This window comes from Daphnia magna, linkage group LG3, assembly GCF_020631705.1.
Source record: "Daphnia magna isolate NIES linkage group LG3, ASM2063170v1.1, whole genome shotgun sequence".
Classification (NCBI taxonomy): Eukaryota; Metazoa; Arthropoda; class Branchiopoda; order Diplostraca; family Daphniidae; genus Daphnia; species Daphnia magna.
Window position 1 is genome coordinate 1,870,204 of NC_059184.1, and position 17,600 is coordinate 1,887,803.

The 17,600-nt window shown below is 43.9% G+C and overlaps 1 long non-coding RNA gene across 1 annotated transcript; it reads left to right on the plus strand.

Moving 5' to 3' along the window:
• The first annotated feature begins 2,915 nt into the window (after window positions 1-2,915).
• LOC116918411 lies at window positions 2,916-16,524 on the plus strand. Its single transcript, XR_006644174.1, has 3 exons — window positions 2,916-3,422; window positions 5,107-5,351; window positions 14,893-16,524. It is a non-coding gene; the product is annotated as an uncharacterized LOC116918411 (long non-coding RNA).
• The last annotated feature ends 1,076 nt before the right edge of the window (window positions 16,525-17,600 follow it).

Sequence of the window (17,600 nt, forward strand, 5' to 3'; positions counted from 1 at the left end):
AGGAAGAGGTACCGCTCCGGTGGTCCGTCACCTCATCACCAGCTGGGCTATTCATTTCTAACCCATTTTTTTTTTTTTGTTCCTCTTTCGTTTTTTTTTTGGGGAAAAAGGGTGTCACTTTCTTGTCGAAAACCATAAGCTTTAAACATGTGATGCAGCTCCCCCACCTATTTCACCCTTTTCGCCTATTTTCTCCCCACCTTTAAAAACTCCACTATGTTGCGGACGTGTACAATACACACACTGCATATAATGTACACGCATAATGACTGGAAAAAAAAAAACGGGAGCTCGAGCCTCGTTTCCTTCTTTTTATTGCACGAGTCCTCCGAGTCGTACGAAGGTGCGCCCTTAGTGGCAAAACATTCGCCTGACAAATAGCAATTCAATTCCGGGGGAAAGTAACGCCGAACGCGCACGCCGAACGAATAACAAAAAGAAAAAAGGGGTTAGCAAAAAAGGGCCGGAATGAGGGAGGAACGAAGAGGGGGAAGCTAATACAATGGATTTGCCATCATCACGTAACAATAGTCAAACAGAAAAACAGTATCCGTCGGAGTCTATATATAGTGGTAGTATACATTGGTGGCATAGGGTACCATCTTTTACGCGTAACCGAATAGCGCGTGTATTGAATGGCAATATTGGCGTGGGTGAACATAGCGTTAGCAATTGATCTTTAACAGTCCACATAGTTGGATGTTTGATTCGTTTTCCCCGCTTCAAAGACGTATCATAATAACGATCGTTGCTGTCATGACAACAATATATAACGATCGGAAGGACTAAAGACCCAAATCTGACCAGTATGAGCTTCATTATTCATTCTTTCTGATTTGAATGATTGTGTATCGATCGCACGTTAGCCCCAACGTGAATGGTCCCATAGATAGATTTGGCGAACGAGCGTCCCGGCCGCTTTCACGATGCCGTTTTTGTTGTCTATATAGACTGGCACGGTGAGTAGGAAGGACTGCAACGAGCAGCAGCCTATTACAACACGTCGGCAAAAGAGTCTTTTTCGGTAGGCACGGTCGATACTTGCAGTCAGGCGCTCTCTTATATATGTATCCTTTATACGAAATTGCTTCCGTCGACGGAGCTGCCGAAGCTACGCAGAATCGTCAAGGACTGCAGCAATGCGAATCAAACGGGATGTTCAAAAAACTGTCGGACACACAATAGGCTGTTCAAGAGCCTAAGAGCAAAACGTAGACGACCAAAGTTGCTGCCATCAAAATAACAAAACTCAAACAGAACCATCGTCAGCACAAATAAACACGCGGCTCGCAGTCGGAACTGGCTGCTGTACTATACAAGATAAAATGAAGGCAAATTTTGTTTTTGTTTAGATGCTATAAAGTACCGCGTGCTAGATCCCCGTCGTTCCCAACCTCATTATCTGATAGAAATCAGTTTAGGCTCTCTGCTCGTTTACTATCAGCGGGGAAGCGAGAGAAAGGGGAGGTCGCGTGAGGGAGGAGCTGGTAGGCTGGAAGGCGCGTCGTGCATCGCCAACTCGCCAAAGTTTCTGTCCACCTTTATCGATGCAGCCTTCCACTATAAAGCAACAAACTGTCCGCGTCTTTCTTTCTGTATACACAATATTAACGCTGTGCTACAAAATTCCCGCAAGCAAGGGGGGGCTAGACTGGGCCGGACAAGCGGACACCCATCCGTGGCATCCATATTTCTTCCGCTGCAATGTCGATTCGCGTTCCTTCGTCTCCACTGACGTGGCGCCCAAAAGCCTTAGTACTAACTATAACATCGAGTTTTATCTTTCGCTACGGTGCACTGTAATATCACAAGACAATGCTGTTACGACGGCCTTACGGATGCGAGCTGTTTGTTACAGCTTTATACGTAGCTCCTCTTATTTTCTCTATCACTTCTTCCTTCTTCCCCCCCGCTGTTCTCATTCACCTCTCCCCTCTGCCGTTTTCTTCTTTCAATGTTTGCTTATTACGTGTCCGTTTTATCTCTTCTGTTATGTTTTTCCCGTCGTAAATCCTTTCAATAAAATTCCTCGTGTGCACTTATGAAAAAAGAAAAGCCTTGCCATATTCACTACATAAAAAAAAAAGAAGGAAACTTTGAAAATAATCCACGTACATATACATCCTATACAAATAAGAAAAAAGAAATAAGCAATAAGAAGAAAAAGGGCGAAAAAAAAATCGAATAAGGTAAATAATAAGCTACTATAATCTCTCTCCCCCCCTTTTCGTTCCGTTTTCTATAAAGCAGGTTATTGCTATTGCCTCGACTACCGACAAAAACTTGGCGCGAGAACATTAGATAAAGTCCTGACGTGTGACAATAACGTGCGTTGCGTGCCGCACGAAACGTACACCCTGTGTCGACATAGAATTGGCCATGAACGCAATGTGTTGTGCGATTCGCATCGGAAACACTGTCACGGCACGGAACCCCCTACCCCAACAAGCGTTCCGAAAACAAAAACAAGTAAACGGACATCCATAAAGATAAAAACAAATCAAACAAAACCCCCAAGTCCCCGCAAAACAAGATGACAATTGGAAAAAAGAGGCAAACTCCCTACCCCAATAGAGAAGACTCTAGAAGAATCAGAGAATGCCCGAAACAGGAAGAGAGAAATGGGAAAGAATCTTGAAGGCAGAGGTAAAAAAAGAAGACGAACAAAAAAAAAATAAAAACAAAATAAATTCAGTGGAATCATCAAACTGGAACGCTTTGTGCGTGTGTTACCAACCGGCTGGTTGAAACCGTTCGACTATGATGGCACGATTTATACGCCATCGCCATCTGTCTCGCACGGACTATTCGGGAACCGGCTTCCTTGGCAACGTTGTCGGCCAAGTTTCCCTGGAAACATTCAAGACTTACATATAGGCCTTAGTTGAACGTGTATTTTCTCTTTCCTGGCCTTGGTTAATTTTTCATCCTCTTCCTCCGCCTGTCGCTTCGTTGTTCTACTGCGGCGACCGCTGAATTGAAAAAGATCATCCTTCTCGGCCTTTTTTCCTCTCTCTGTCCCCCCTTTTTTTGCGCTTTTTTTCGTGCCACGTGATGCCCGAAAGAATGCCCCCAAGAAGTACCCGACACGTACGTATCATTCGAAACATACTGCGCTGGTTAAGAGAAACAGACATAAATCCATTTCAAGCGACAGTACATGAAACACGTTGCGCTGGGGGTTAAAGGAGACGGTGCCTTTGATCCCGATCGTCGTGGGTCTCCCCCATCCATCTGTTTCCTTTTCGGAATGATGAAATCATCCCGTCTCAAGTTTCGTCGCTTAACTTTCATCATTCGCCCGTGTTTATTTTGCGTGTGTTTATTTGTTTCGTCTTGGCCTGTGCATTTATCTACCATTACGTCGGAGTCTCTTATATAATCCGACATTTTCACGCCACGCACAGTCAGCCATCTTTAAGGTAAGACTTGAATAGAGGCCGAAGAAAGACGAAATTCTTTCCTTCAGTTTTCCATTTTCGTTTTCAAGTTGCTCGTGCCTGGGCCCTTTTTTTTGTTGTTGTTGTTCTTGTTCAACTTTGTATTTCGTTTGGTACCAGCGGTAAATCTAAGAGTTTGTGTGTCAGTATATGTAATACCCTCTAAATCTCGCATTTTTTCTCAACTCAGGCATAGCATGTCCTCTACTATTATAGCGTAGATTTCATTCCAACGTTTTTGCCGACAGAATTGTATGCGCTGTGTGTGTGTGTGTATATCGTAGCCCATCACGCACTTGAGCCAGAAAAAGATTCGTTCTGTTGCTAGCCGGCAGGTTTCTTCCACATTTTCTAGTGCCAGTAGAAAGAATTCAATTTCAGCCTCTGCCTATATATTCCAACAATTTCTGTTCTGTCGGTTTCCCTCCATCGCTCCAAAGCCCGAGCGTTTAAGCCTTTTGCAAACAGCCATTTTTGGACAGTTCGAAGAAGAACTACTGTCGAAATGGATGGAATAGATGCCATTGCATAAGTGCTAATTCCGTGTAGGCACTAGGAAAGAATCTCGAATTCTGTCACCAGCTTTTCGCTCTGCATGAGCCCAAGAGTGTTACACAATCAATCTTGCCGTCGCTTTTCAGCGAAATCATAGCATCCACCATCGCCTCCGAGCTATGTAAAAATGGCAGGGGTCTGATCAATAAAGTAAGCTGAATCGATTTTTTCCTTCCCGTTTTTGAAACCCCCCTTTTTTTTCAATTATTTTTTTAACAACATTGAAAAGAGCTTGGCTGGGTATAGTTTTTGGCCATCTAGACTCCTTCGTTTTTTTCTTCAAACTGTCTGCTTTATTCTGACCGGACGTGGACGAAGCGATTGTGATTTCATTTTTTGTGTACAAAATTCCCTTTTCTTTATTGATTTTAGTCTAGCAAAGAATGGAAGCAGAGTACACGACTTAGTTTGAGATGGGTACTGTGTAAAGGAAAAGTAGACGCTAGGTGAAAGTGTGAAGTAGCTGTTTGCTCAGCAGATTGGTGTGAGAAGAATGCGTCCCATCCCAGTCGCACAATAGGGAGGAAGAGCCCGTTCGCACACACACACTGAGCTCACGCGCCTATACACACACAATCAAAGATGTGGCTCGACAGGCTGACAGGTCTTCATTGTCCGTCGTGACCCCATCCTTGAAGCTCAGAAATAGCCATTCTGTTTACTGCCAAAGTGAATTAAAAAAACGGGGAAAAAAAAAAGAAAATGGGAGACAAGGAAGTTTGTAGACGAGGGCCTTGTACGAGCTAAAACGTACGAAAGAAGCCTGCGAATGAAATTCTAAAGTGATTGGCTTCTTGCTTTTGAAGTGCAACGTGTTGTGCGGTGCAGGGCGCGGCTTGGCAATCACAGTCCGCACAAAACCGAAAAGGGCGATTCCACTTTCTCGTTTGTATCCCTCTACAACCATGGCTACCGTCCAATAAGAAATTAATCCAAATAGTTGACTCGCCTTCTCTTTTTTTCTCGGTAAAGAGATCCCCTTTGAAAAGGTTAAAGGAAAAATACTGTACGGACCAGAGAGGGAACAAAACAAAATGAGAAAAAAGAAATAAGAGCACAATCTGTACACATGCACAAGACTTATAGCTTTTCCTTTATTTTCGCTTTTTAGGGATCTTCCTGCCTCCGCCAAGACTCTCCACAACTGACAGGGGAGTGACAAGCGAGTCAGAAGGGGTCTGCATGTATACTAGAACAACCACAGAGTTTGCTAGCAGGCACGGGTCAACGTGGGGGTCAAAAAGTGTCAACGTCTGTCACTCGCTTGACACTCATCGTTGGCCTTTCTCTTCCGATCGCTCTTCTCCATCGTCAAACACGACCCATGTAGCCCAAAGGAAGGAAAAGGAGAATGGGGTAAGTTGTGGTCGCGATCAAGATCGAGCGTACGTGTGTGTATGTGTGTGAACGTATAAAATGGCTTTTATGTATGAGCGTGTGGATGAACGAAGCTTCGACGGAAAATGAAAGCTAGAAATGTAAAGAGACAGAGTCAATATTCTTCTCTCTCTCCCTCCTTTTTTCCCCCCTTCTTTGAGGGAGGGGTGGGTGCTAGGGCGTGTCCATCAATATCGTCCACGGCTCTTGTCACCTTTTTCGTTTTGACCTTACACCTCTGCCACACTCACGATCATCTCTGCCTCTATTCGAAGAAACAAACAGGCAGAAACTATAAGCCTTTTTTTTTTTTTTCTTTTTCTCAGCACTCCTTCCTCGCCGTCAAACCGGAGCACGCACACGTTCGTTCCAAACCACTTCCCTTCTGAGCGACTACCGCCGTAGCATCCGTCATCTCCGACCAAAGTCACGCTCTGACAAATAAGGAAGTTGACGCAGCAAAATGCCAACCTATCCGCACAGCCGTGACGGAACTTTTGCTTCCAAAACTTGTTGTCACCGTGGAATTGTGGATTCTCATTAGCAACTAATAATCAAATAGGAAGAAACATTAAGCAAATCGAGTGCCTCATAATCATAAGGGGAACGGAAACAGGACGGATCTGACGATAAGACGCAACAGCGGATTCAGCGAAATCATTTACTCAATAGACGGACAAGTTGTGTACATCACGGGGTTCAGCACGCGCCGGTAGTCGCCTTTTTTTTTTCCCGCCCCTTCATTTCTTTTTCAAAGGGAAACGCTCTTCGTGTACTCATCGGCCTCGGTGGCTTAATTGTCTTACGGACGCGCGTGTAATCCCGATACACAGAACTGTCAAGAACCTGGTACGAAGACAAAAGAGAAAATCCTTATTCCGTTGTCGTCTTGTGCAGTTCTCCTCGGTCAGCTTGTAGGGGACTGAACTAGACAATATTGTGAGAGGCAAAGACCTGCCGCACAGCTAATTAGTTATCTGATGTTTGAATAGGGGAAGACCTACTACCTCATTGAAAGACGATGACATCGAGCAGAGAGAGAGAGAAAAGAGGAAAGCGGTTCTCTAAGCCGGTATACGAGAGAACTCAGTCGTGTAACGATATCCCCGACTAATCAAGTCCTTATTTCGACGTCGTTCGTTTTCCGCCAATGTGCAATGAATTTGAATTGTTTTTCCGCCATCAGTAAAGTTCTACCGCTTTATGAACCAGCTGATGCAACGGTGCATTGTTTATCCCCCTTCTTTGGAAATGTTCCAGCACATCAAACGGCAAAGACAAACATACTCGACTAACCATCTATACCATATACACCTACTTATGGTGCAAATGCAAAATAGTGAAGAATCGATAATGTGCTAGCAAGCTCTGAAGCGTGCCAAACAAACACAGACTGTTGGGAGGGAAAAGAGGCGTTTGCAAAAGACGACTACGATGTTTGCTGCCATCCGGTGGCCTCAGTGACTTTATCGACGTCACACAAGCTGCATACTCATTTAAATTTAGACAAGATGGGCCATGGAAAAAAGGGCGGCTGAAACTTCACCAAGAGCGCCAGTCAGCCGATTACAACAAGAGACAAAGATCAGACTTCTTTTCCGCTAGTGTTCTTTGTGTTTTTTTTTTTTCCTTTACGTCTTTCATTTCTTTTCCTTCGTCTCCACCAAGACAATCTAGCTTTACTCGTCCGTCGTCGTTGACGACGCCATCTCATTCGCATCGTATATATATTTTTTTTTCACGATGCCTCGTCGAGGATCTATGGGCTTCTTGGTTCTTGTCTTTGCTGCTTGTCGTTAGTGAATCGTATTTCCATGGGAAATGAGCACATTGATTCCTTTTGTGTGGGTGTGTTCTGAATGCCGTTTTCCCTACGTCTTTCGTCTCCGCCTCGTTTCCTATACAGTGTTCTTCTTTTATAGTCTGCTCTATTTCAAAATGTCTAAGCTGCCTCAAATGGGAGGCCGACAACTGACTGGCAGCTGGATGGATTCAGAGACCAATCAATGCCACTACTGATTTACGACGACCGCTTCTAACCAGGAAACAAAAGTAGGAAAACAAAACAAAACCAAGACTGGGGGCATGTACAGAGAGGGGAAAACAAAATCTTTCCAAAATGAGCTGAGTCAGAAAAAGAAAAGAAAAACAAATCCTTATCCAGAACCCAAACTGTAAATGTGGGAAATCTTCTTCATACCGCGCAATTTTTTCCGCTCGGAAAAGTAGATTTAATTAATTTATCGTTTACGATCCTTACCCAAATGTCCATCGAATACCCGGATATATAAACGGCTAATTTTTCCGACATTTTGGTAGCGGTAGGAGGAAACCGAATGAAACGAATGGCATCGACGCACAACTATGTATACGCGGCACGAATCGATTATCTTCCCTCTATCTGCCGTCTCTTTTTCCTTTCTTGAAAATTGGGTTAGAAGATACAAGAAAGAAGGCTGTATGAATGCAATCGTTGTCACTCTCGTTGATTCTCATTTCGATTCATCCTCGCAACCTAACAGTTCACTATTCGTATTACTTCCTTGCTGTAGTTCTTCTCTCCTCTTCAGTTCCCTCATATCTTTCTAGCCTCTTCTGGGCATCCTTAAGCAGATCCTCCACGCTTCAGATTGTGTCGAGTGTCCATCATCTAACTTCATCTGCAATTCCACATATCTTCAACATAATCGAACGGCACCAGAAAAAATCTTCGTCGTCGAGTGGCATTAAGCAAACAGGCACACTAGCAGCAGCATCCACTATGCCTACTCAATTGCGTAGGGCTCTGTTGTGCGGACAAACAGGTCCCAATTGGTCTTATTTATACCCTTATCCACGACGTACGTCTTTCATGTTGCGTTGAGTGAGAGACAAGAATTTCAGACAATCGATTGCATACAACAAGTACGTTTGATCCAGCATTTAGGGAGACGCGTATACAGAGAGAGAGAAATGAAAGGGGGGAATGATTTCCAACGATTTTTCGCTTATCTTTCTACGGACCCGAACGTGTGAACAGGACGAACCCAAACTCGGGTATTTTGGATTTTGGAGGATCAATCGATGATGCAGAAAGTTACGACGCATCGAGCCTAACTCGAGCCTGATACTCGTAACGCTTGGGCAATAGCTAGAAAGAGATAAGAAAAGGGCGGATGAAAAGCCAGTGAACATTGGGGGGTTTTTTTCATGAGGGGGGAAGGAGAATATATTAAAAGCAAAAACAGTTTCTTTCCAATCGCAAAAAACCTTGTTATACATTTTTTTTTTTTTTTGCGATAGCGAAAAGACTAACGCTAAACTTGCTTTTTTGCGGGGTATGTAGCCTACACGAGGCAGCAGTTAACAGGGAGGGGATTGCACGGTTTGAATGTATACGAAAAAACTGAACCAAACTGTTGTGGGTGCATGCGCGTATCGATTGTATATTTTATATAGGCTGTGTGCAGTTGCGACTACAGTGTGTCGACTGTGTTAGTGGACTGTGTTGCGAAGAGAAGTAGTACGGGCCAATGAAACTTCCTGGTTGATGGGGCGATCCGGTGAAAAGCTCTCCGTTTTTCCCTTCCGGAGGCTTCCGCGGTATAGATCTTCGCTTTCTCTCTAGGCAATGATACAGGGACCGTAAACCTGTCTCCGGAACGGAATCTTTCCCTTTTTTTTTTCTTTTTCCCATTTTTAGAGGAGGAAATCTCGTTTTATTTTCTTAGTTTTTATTTTTTTATGAACATTGTGTGTGTTTGACAGAGAACTCGCCGGATGCATCGGGCACGGATGGTGCATGTGTGACGCATTTCGTCCGTCTATGACCGACACTGCAGTGGCAAGATGTCCAAAAGAAAAGACAAACGGTCGATAAAGGCAAGACGAACAAAAGGCTAGAATCCATAAAAGTAAAGAAAACAGAGGAGAGAAAACAATCGCCTCGATACCAATCGAGATGATGGTGTTATTTACAATCGAAGCAAGCCCTAAGGCCCAGCCATGCTAATCAATTAGGATCGCCTCTTTCTCTCTCGTTCTCTGCCTTTTCTCTCCATTTCAAATCCCTCGCATAAGTTAGTTTAGTCTTCGACACTGCGGCCCAGTGGCCAAGAAGGCCTCTTCAAAATCGTCTTTTTCTCTTTAGTTTCTATCCTGTTCCATTCTCTTGTTTTCTTCTGTCTTTCGTCGCCTATACCGCTCTTCCGCCCGTCTGTCCACTCATTCGTCTATATCCATACCACTCGATTGGAGGTCCTTGTACGACGAGCAACTATATATAAGAGGAGGCCTCAAACAAATTGGATTGTGTGGCGATGGCAGAGAGGCAGACGACACAGAGAACGAGACAGAGAGTGAACGAAAAAGAAGCCGAGGAGATAAGCTTCAAAGACAACGACGCAGCCTATGGCAACGTACAGACGAGTGAGAAGAACGGGAAACTGGAAGCGCTGAAAGAAAAGACGACATCGACGACGACTACTACTACTACTACACAAGGCCAAGATTGATCAAGTTGCTGTAATATGTCAGACGCGCACCACCATCTTGAAGCATTGCACAGTAGGCAGTAAAGAGCGATTCGTTTTCTTCGATGACATCAAAGCCTCTAGTAGTTTTCGTCTCTCTAAAGATGAAGAGAGGAAATCAAATACAGACGACGACCGACATCACCATTATATTGCCACCACTAACGCCACCATGCCCACACTCAATAACGCGAGCCTCTCTGCTCTGGATTATAAATCAAGTCCGCACCATGTTGAAATAGATGGTGATAATAAAGAAGAGGCGATAGGGGAGGAAAGAAGGAAAAAAAAAAAAAAGATTAGAAGAAACTGGACTAAAGTGGATAGAAGGAGCGAGTGAACGCGTCGTATGTAGACACTAGAGAAAAGCCATTGCGTGAAATATTTATTAACTGGGAGTGATCCTTCTTTGCCAAAGCCACAACGACGCAAGAAAATGCCACCGTCGTATGGCGTCGAGGATCTCAAATCTCCGTGTTTCTACCACAACGTCGATGTAACGACCGGCTGTTTCATTGATTCATTTCTGCCTTGATTTTTCCTTTTCCCCAAATATTCGCCATTATCCCTCAGCTTAGCGATAAGGGTCCAAACTAAAGCCTCGAATGACATCTACCTAAACCCTATAATTCACCGTTCTTCCATCCCCCTGGCAGATGGATGTCGCAGCCGTCATTTCCAACTGTATTTTTAAACTCTCGAGCTCCGCCTATATTTCTTTTTCTCAAGGTTTTATGTCGTTCTAACCATCCGGCTCATCATCGATTCCCAACCTGCCTTCCATCGACGAATCCATTTTTCCGTTCATTAGCCTCTAGCACTTTAGCATGTTGTTGTTGTCTGGACGAGATGTCGTCATCGTCATCACCGTCGATCCGAATCCCTCCAGCGCCTTCGCTCTGTTTACCCGCACTGATGGGACGCAGTGGCGTTAAGGTTGTGTACGAGCAAAACACTTGAGTTAGATATCTAGGGGCTGACTAAGAGCGAGGTAAATGTGAAGGAAAAAGAGATGAGAAAGCTAAAAAGAAAAAAAATGCATCCTCAATGCATGCCGAGAAGCAGCAAGCTAAGATTTCTATTGAGCCCCTCGGCCGAACGAATCGAGACTCAATCGACTATGTAGTCCCCCATCAACAACAGTACTTCTTCTTCCGATTCCCTGCTCGTTCTCTTTCTTCTTTAGCCTTGGCATTCTCAGACTCCTCTCGTAATCAAATCAACGATGCATTGTGAGGCCACGTACTTTTAGGATGTCGTGTGCACGCGTGAGCACAGTGGACATTGATTCACGGAGTCAACATACGGCCGGGTATAGAACAGGACAGAGACAGGGAGTGCCTGTCTCTGTACGTAATTAGGGTTGTTTCTTGTAATCTGCGTCGCTTGTGACGTCACGTTCACAAAATCAAAACAAAGTGCCCATCTTTTACAAATCTTTTGCGCTACTTTTACGACATCAAAGCCTATTTTCAGCAACCTCCTGGCTTTGTGAACCTCTTTAATCGTAAAAACTGAACTGAGAATAAACATAGCCCGTTGCAGTAAGTCAGCAAGGAAAACAAATCGATGACCACTGTCAACCAAAAATGACTGGTACAGCTACACCTGTGGATGCACTTAAGAGAAACTGGGTCGTAAGGAGACTTAAGACTGCTGACAAGCTAGGATCATTGACGAAGAAAGACATGGAAGACTGAGAATAAGCAGAACAAAAATCCGACAAATGAAGAGAACAAAAAGAGGGCGAAACGAAACGGATGCAAGAGAAACGACAAAGAGGATCAAACAGATCGGGGAGCGATATCTAAAAACAGCAGAGTACGAAGAATGATCAGAAAAAGATTCCCTAGAAAAATCGAACGTAAGCTTCTTAGGAAGAGACGCAGCGGCATAGCAATTCATCCGCTCGCCGCTGGGCGAGTCCTCCTGCTGCCCCGTGACTCAGCCGCTGCCATCAAACCACATCAACGCTGCAAAGTATAGACATTTCTGAACGTTCACAGAATAAAAATGGATAAGAACCTTCCCAAAATAAAGCAATGAAAAACGACAAAAAAGGAAAGAAATATGGAGAAGGAAAAAGCATTAATGTGATATCCGCACGAAGGCCAAAGCAAATAAGCATGCGACCAAGTGCCTGCCGTTTCCCATCGTTCATCACTTCCACCCCATGGAACACACTCGGCAACGGCTCAACCCGAAATATTGTCATTATCTGGCTTAAAGTATATCCACAGCCCACACGTCCGCCCACTCATTCGAGCAAACTATTTTCTAGTTCTCAATTGGTGGTTTCAAGACATGAACAAAAGAATCAAAATCAAGCACTAGGAACAAAGGGCGGATAAAGCGTCGTCATCGGAGCTACTCGGCCGTGATCGGCGCACGTTTCACGGTGCGAGGACAGAGCATCAAATCAAGTCCCGTTTTCTTTTCTCGTCTATTTCCTTCCCATTTTTATTTGGTTTTTTGCTCTTTAAAGTCCAATCTCGCGTGAGTCTTTTTCCTATTTTTTTTTTCGTCGCCTTGATTCTTACGCAGTTTTCTGGCTACAGTAGACACGACAAAACATGCAAAATGTAATAACATCCAAATGGGATTTCTGGCCGGCAAACTTGTTTCTTTCATCTACAATTTCGATTTCTTTCTGAACCATAGAACGTAGTCGATGGCGAGAAAGAAGTGAACGGCGATACTTTTCGATAGCTATCGCGTGCCGTCGTCATAAATCTCGGGGAACGACACCAACATCCCCATCCTTGTGAAAACGGGGTCCTCTATCTCTCTCTCTTTCGGGGAAAAAACAACAACAACAAGAAACTGAGGACGCACACGGGATACGATAACCATCTTTCGGTGCTCAACTACGGCAGCACCGGGCGGTAGCATTGGGAAGCGAGCGGCAACTACGCAGAGAAACCTCCCGAAAAATGAATCAAGATTAGCTCAAAGCTTTATTTACTGGAAATCAAACTATCAGATTGTATGGAACGGCTGGCCAGCGTGTCGTACACTTTGGCCGCTTATTTATCTTTGAAAGATATGTGTACACACAGAAACGCTTTATTATGGGCTTGCTGCGCATCGTCTTGTGCTCTTTTGACGTAAAAACGATTGCCAGCACCTTTATCTCGGAAACCTCAACCTTATAAATCGAACGGGCAAACTGATGCACCAGCAAAACTAACTGCGTCAATAGACGCTTGATTAGCCAGGAACGAAATCTAAAATGTAGGAGACAAAAAAAAAAAAACTTGGAGAGATTTATGTGTTTTGTTGCTAACGCTAGGATTTTTAGTACCGGTGGTATGCCAGAAAAAGTGCTCCCGAACCGAAGAAAAAGCTCGTTTGCCGCCTCTTAGTTCTTTTTTTTTGTTGTTTCATCCGTTAACTGTCAACGAAAGAGTTATTATTTATTTACATTTTCCGCCACTAGTTTAAGAAATAAAAGCACTTCGTATTATGTGTAGGTTTATTTTAAAAGCTTCATTCGGCGTAGTTACGTATCATCTCCATAGCCTGCGATTGCCTGTCTCGAAAAGTTAAGAAGACCAGCCTCAAGCTAGATATCAGAGAAACGAGCTAAAAAAAATGTAGGAAAAGTGGTGAAAAATAAACAATGCAACAACAAAAAATGCACGAAGAGGAAAACAGAAATGTGTTTAACTAAAAAAGAAAAAAAGGCCTGACAAAAATGAAATTTCACGCGAAAAGAAAAACCCTCCTGCCATATATTATATACGTGTATATGTAGAGAGAATCAATCGCAATAAATTTCCAGCTCGTAGCCGGGGATCTAGGCGCTAATAGAAGGGAGCTCGAGTCACAAGGTGCCATTAAACGAATAGGACCATTGAGGCCATAAAAGACATCCTCGCTTTGCAGTAAACGTCCAAAACTACTTTAGCTACTCGACTCACTATACACTATACACGCCGCCGGTCTTCCTCCTGTCTAACCTCTTCTCTGTCTTTCTCGCTTCTATTTCTCTCTCGCCTTCTCATACTCTTTGCCTTCAGGGGTTCCAATCTCCCGCTGCTACTGCCGCGTGAGCTTCTGCTTCTGATAGTCCCGCGGCTGTTTTGTTTTTTTTACAGTCAGCTTCCTAGAAAAGCTGCAGGTTTCGTATAGATGGTAAGTTGAAAAGCCGGGCTGTCTTAGACTACCACGTTTTCCTGGAACAAGGTAATTGGCACGCTTTTACTTTACTAGCCCAGGATCTAGCGGAGACAAGCAAAGACAAGAAAAATCTTCGTGCAAGCCATCAGGAAACATCGATCGAAGGGATGGCTGCTCCGCTAATTCTTCCCGTTCTTTTTTTTTTTTTCTTCTTGTTACAATCAAACAGACGTCAGCGCTTTGGGGGCTGTACCCATGTAACGCACTTTTCTTTGGTTGTTGTTGTTGAATTAGTTGCTGGTCATTGTTACGCATTCGGTAGCCGGGCTAATCGCTATGCCCTGCTTCACGTCTTCGTACGAGCTTCTTAATTCCCTTCTACGATCTCTGCAAATCGCCGTTACAGCACTCTTGATGCGTTAGGGCAGGAAGTCTGGCCCCTTTTTATGGCGCTGCATTAAAAGAAAAGAATAAAAAGAAATCAAGAAAAAGAAGGACCGCGACAAAAGGAGACTAGATGAGAGCCGGAGGTGCCGTCGGTATCCTGCATTTGAATCCGTTGGCACTCATAGGTTCCCCCTCTTTTAAGTAAGGCTTTTATTCGCAAAGATGATGAGGAAACGCTCGTAAATGAACTCGTTTCCCGTTCGGACGTGTCGGCTGCCCGGCAACGAGTGAAAGAGAAGTGGGTGAATGAGAAGGAGGGCGAAACAAAAGAGCGGTACATAATATATGATTGCCGTTAAAGAAAAGAAAAGAAAAAAAAGTCATGGGCCCTCATTGATAATTCCATTTTTAGTCCAGTCCACTCGCGCCATCACCTAAAGGCTCGTGTTTGATGATAGGCAGTCCCATGGTTTTATGATCTTATTTTTATTTCCTTATAGAATGGGTCGGCTGGATTGGGGGCTGTTCGGAATAGGTGGACTCGAAAGAATTGCATCGGTGCCTGCTGCTACAAGTCCACAAAGAGGCAATGGGAAAAGAAAAAAAGATGCACATTTCACAGCTTGCTATCAACAAACGAGTCAGCAGGAAGAAAGGTAAAAAAATGAAAGAAAACCTAGAAAAGTAGAATTTACTAGCTGCCATTACCTACCCTACCAAACAGTTGGTTGGTTCCCCATTTCCATCCTACCCCAACACGCAGGGACACTCTTTCTCGCTCTGCTGGAACACATACATATTTATGGCGATCCTGTTTACCGCTCCAAATCGCATAGCAAGTTGCATCACTTTGAAATTGGCTAGCTCTTCTACCGTTCCTTTTGGGTCTTTATTTTGTTTCTTCTTCTCTTATCGTTGTTCTCTTCTTTCTCATATCGACGGTAACGACAGGCCCTACTTGCCCCGTCAAGCAACCCGCATTCACCTCCCCTTCGCCCCCCTACTTTTTTTTTTATTCCATCCTCTTATTATGTATAGCACCTCGATCTCGAGTGCGCCGACCCATTCGGAGTCCTTTTCTCGTTTCTCGTTCCTATACCAGCGTTCCTGCTGACAACAGCAATTTGCACATCAAAGTAGGTCGATAACTCAATTCCTCGACCGCAATCAATACGGCGGAGCTCCAAACGAGTAGCACGGCGTCAGTCAATCTAAGTCTCTTTCTTTCGGTCGGCTGCCCTGTCAGCCTCTTGTCATTGGAACACGTTATCCCTTTCATCGTGTGTATGGCATCGACCCGACTTAATACCTCTTTATACTGTGTCCACGTACTATATGTACTTGACTGTATGCCACAATTCGAGCAACATTTTCATGCCTCTATTTTTCTGGCATTGTATTTTATTTTTTTTCATATTTTAAACTCATATCGATACGTCAGTCATCCATTCGGAGCGTTCGGTAGAATGTGCGACCAAATAGCAAATAAACGTAGGGGACGAGAGAAAGAGAGAAAAAGACCAGTAGCTGTACACACATTTGCTCACGTACGCATGAGAGAGAAAGAGTAGCACAAGAAATTGGGAATCAGGGAGAAGCAGAAAGTCAAACACATCGTTGATAGTCATAACTTGGAGGCCGCAGAGGGCATATCACATGTGTATCTCTTTCTCTTTCCAAACTCACAAATAGGAAAAGCGGCTTCGAGATCAAAGAAACCATTGCAGCATTCGTCGTTGTCGTCAAAGAAAATCACATCGTCCTAAATCAGACGCTAGCATCTATTGAAGTCGCGCCAATAGCGGAAAATGCGAAAAAGCGGTACATATATAGAGAAACGACTTGTGTTAAGAGACTCCGTTTTGCCAGTGATCAATACTCCCGTCTCATATAAAGCGCCGAATCGGATCCCTATCAAACTGCGGCCGCCGATGTCAACTGGCCTCTCCTCCGCCACCGTCCCTCCGCTCACCAACAAGCCAGTTTGTACGTCACATCCGGTAAAATTAGTGCGGCCTAGGCTTTTACGAATTATTGCGAGAAAGACGGCCCGTTTGACCACATCGGAAAAAAGGGGAATTTCCACATAGACACCAAGTCATTCTTCATGTTGTACATGTCCCCCCTTCAACACGAGACAAAATAAAATATATGCCTGTCCTTTCCATAATAGACTTTTGTTGCCCCTTAAATTGCTTTGAGATAATTGAAGGAGGAGGCGGAAAAAAAGGACCGGAGAAGTGAAAGAGAGAGAGAAAACAAAAATTAAAGAAAAGCATTTGAGGGTTAAATTGTTTGATTTTTCGTTGTTTTTTTTGGTTTTTTTTGTTCTTTTCTTCTCTCTAGACACCTGGCGAAGTAGTTGATGTAAGCACATCGGTCGACGACGTCTAGCCGAACGTTTAGGTCGAGGCTCCCTTTTTTTTCGTGTGTCGGTGCAAGCGACGCGGTTTCCCGCTCGTAAATCAGTCTGTCAAGAAAGTCTCGGCATTCGGGCACCAAAATGGTATCATTGCTGAATTGAAAACAGAAAGAAACTAAGAAAGAAGAGTGAATGGGAGTCGGCCAAAGGGAAAAAGAAATTATAGAGGCATTTATATTTATATATAGACGACGACGGCGACGACGTGTAGAGTTAAAGTAGGCACTATTCCCATCTATGATTACAGGGGTATGTATCAGAACTACCACCTTGGGAAGGTTTTCAAGTCAGTCGGCCCATCGCATAGTTATATACGACCTCGCAATAGACTAAGGGAAAAAAATTTTTTTTTAGATATATGTGACGTGAGGTTCACGTACCGATGTCTTTGGAAGGCAAAACATTTTTTTTTTTTGCAAATGGATTGTTTAAAAAGCAGTAAGCGAAATCCCAATGCCACAGGTAAGCAAATAAAAAACAGAGACCGTCATAGATAGAGGCAAAGCCGATCAATGGAAGGAATGAACAAGGTTGAATAGAGCCGTCAAATCTGCGCATGAAGTAGCCGATCGGTGGTAACTGCATACCAGGTAGGCGGAAAACCAATAAAACGAACCATGTGTAGGAATGTTATAACGTGCAAATCATTCTAGTATCATATATACCTTTCCAATCAATCCATCCCGCTTCGTAAAATCCTTTTGAATTCAGATAATTAAAAAACTCTACGCGTTAGGTGGAAATTATTTTCGTGATCCTCGTTCAATTTTTTATACAAATAATGTG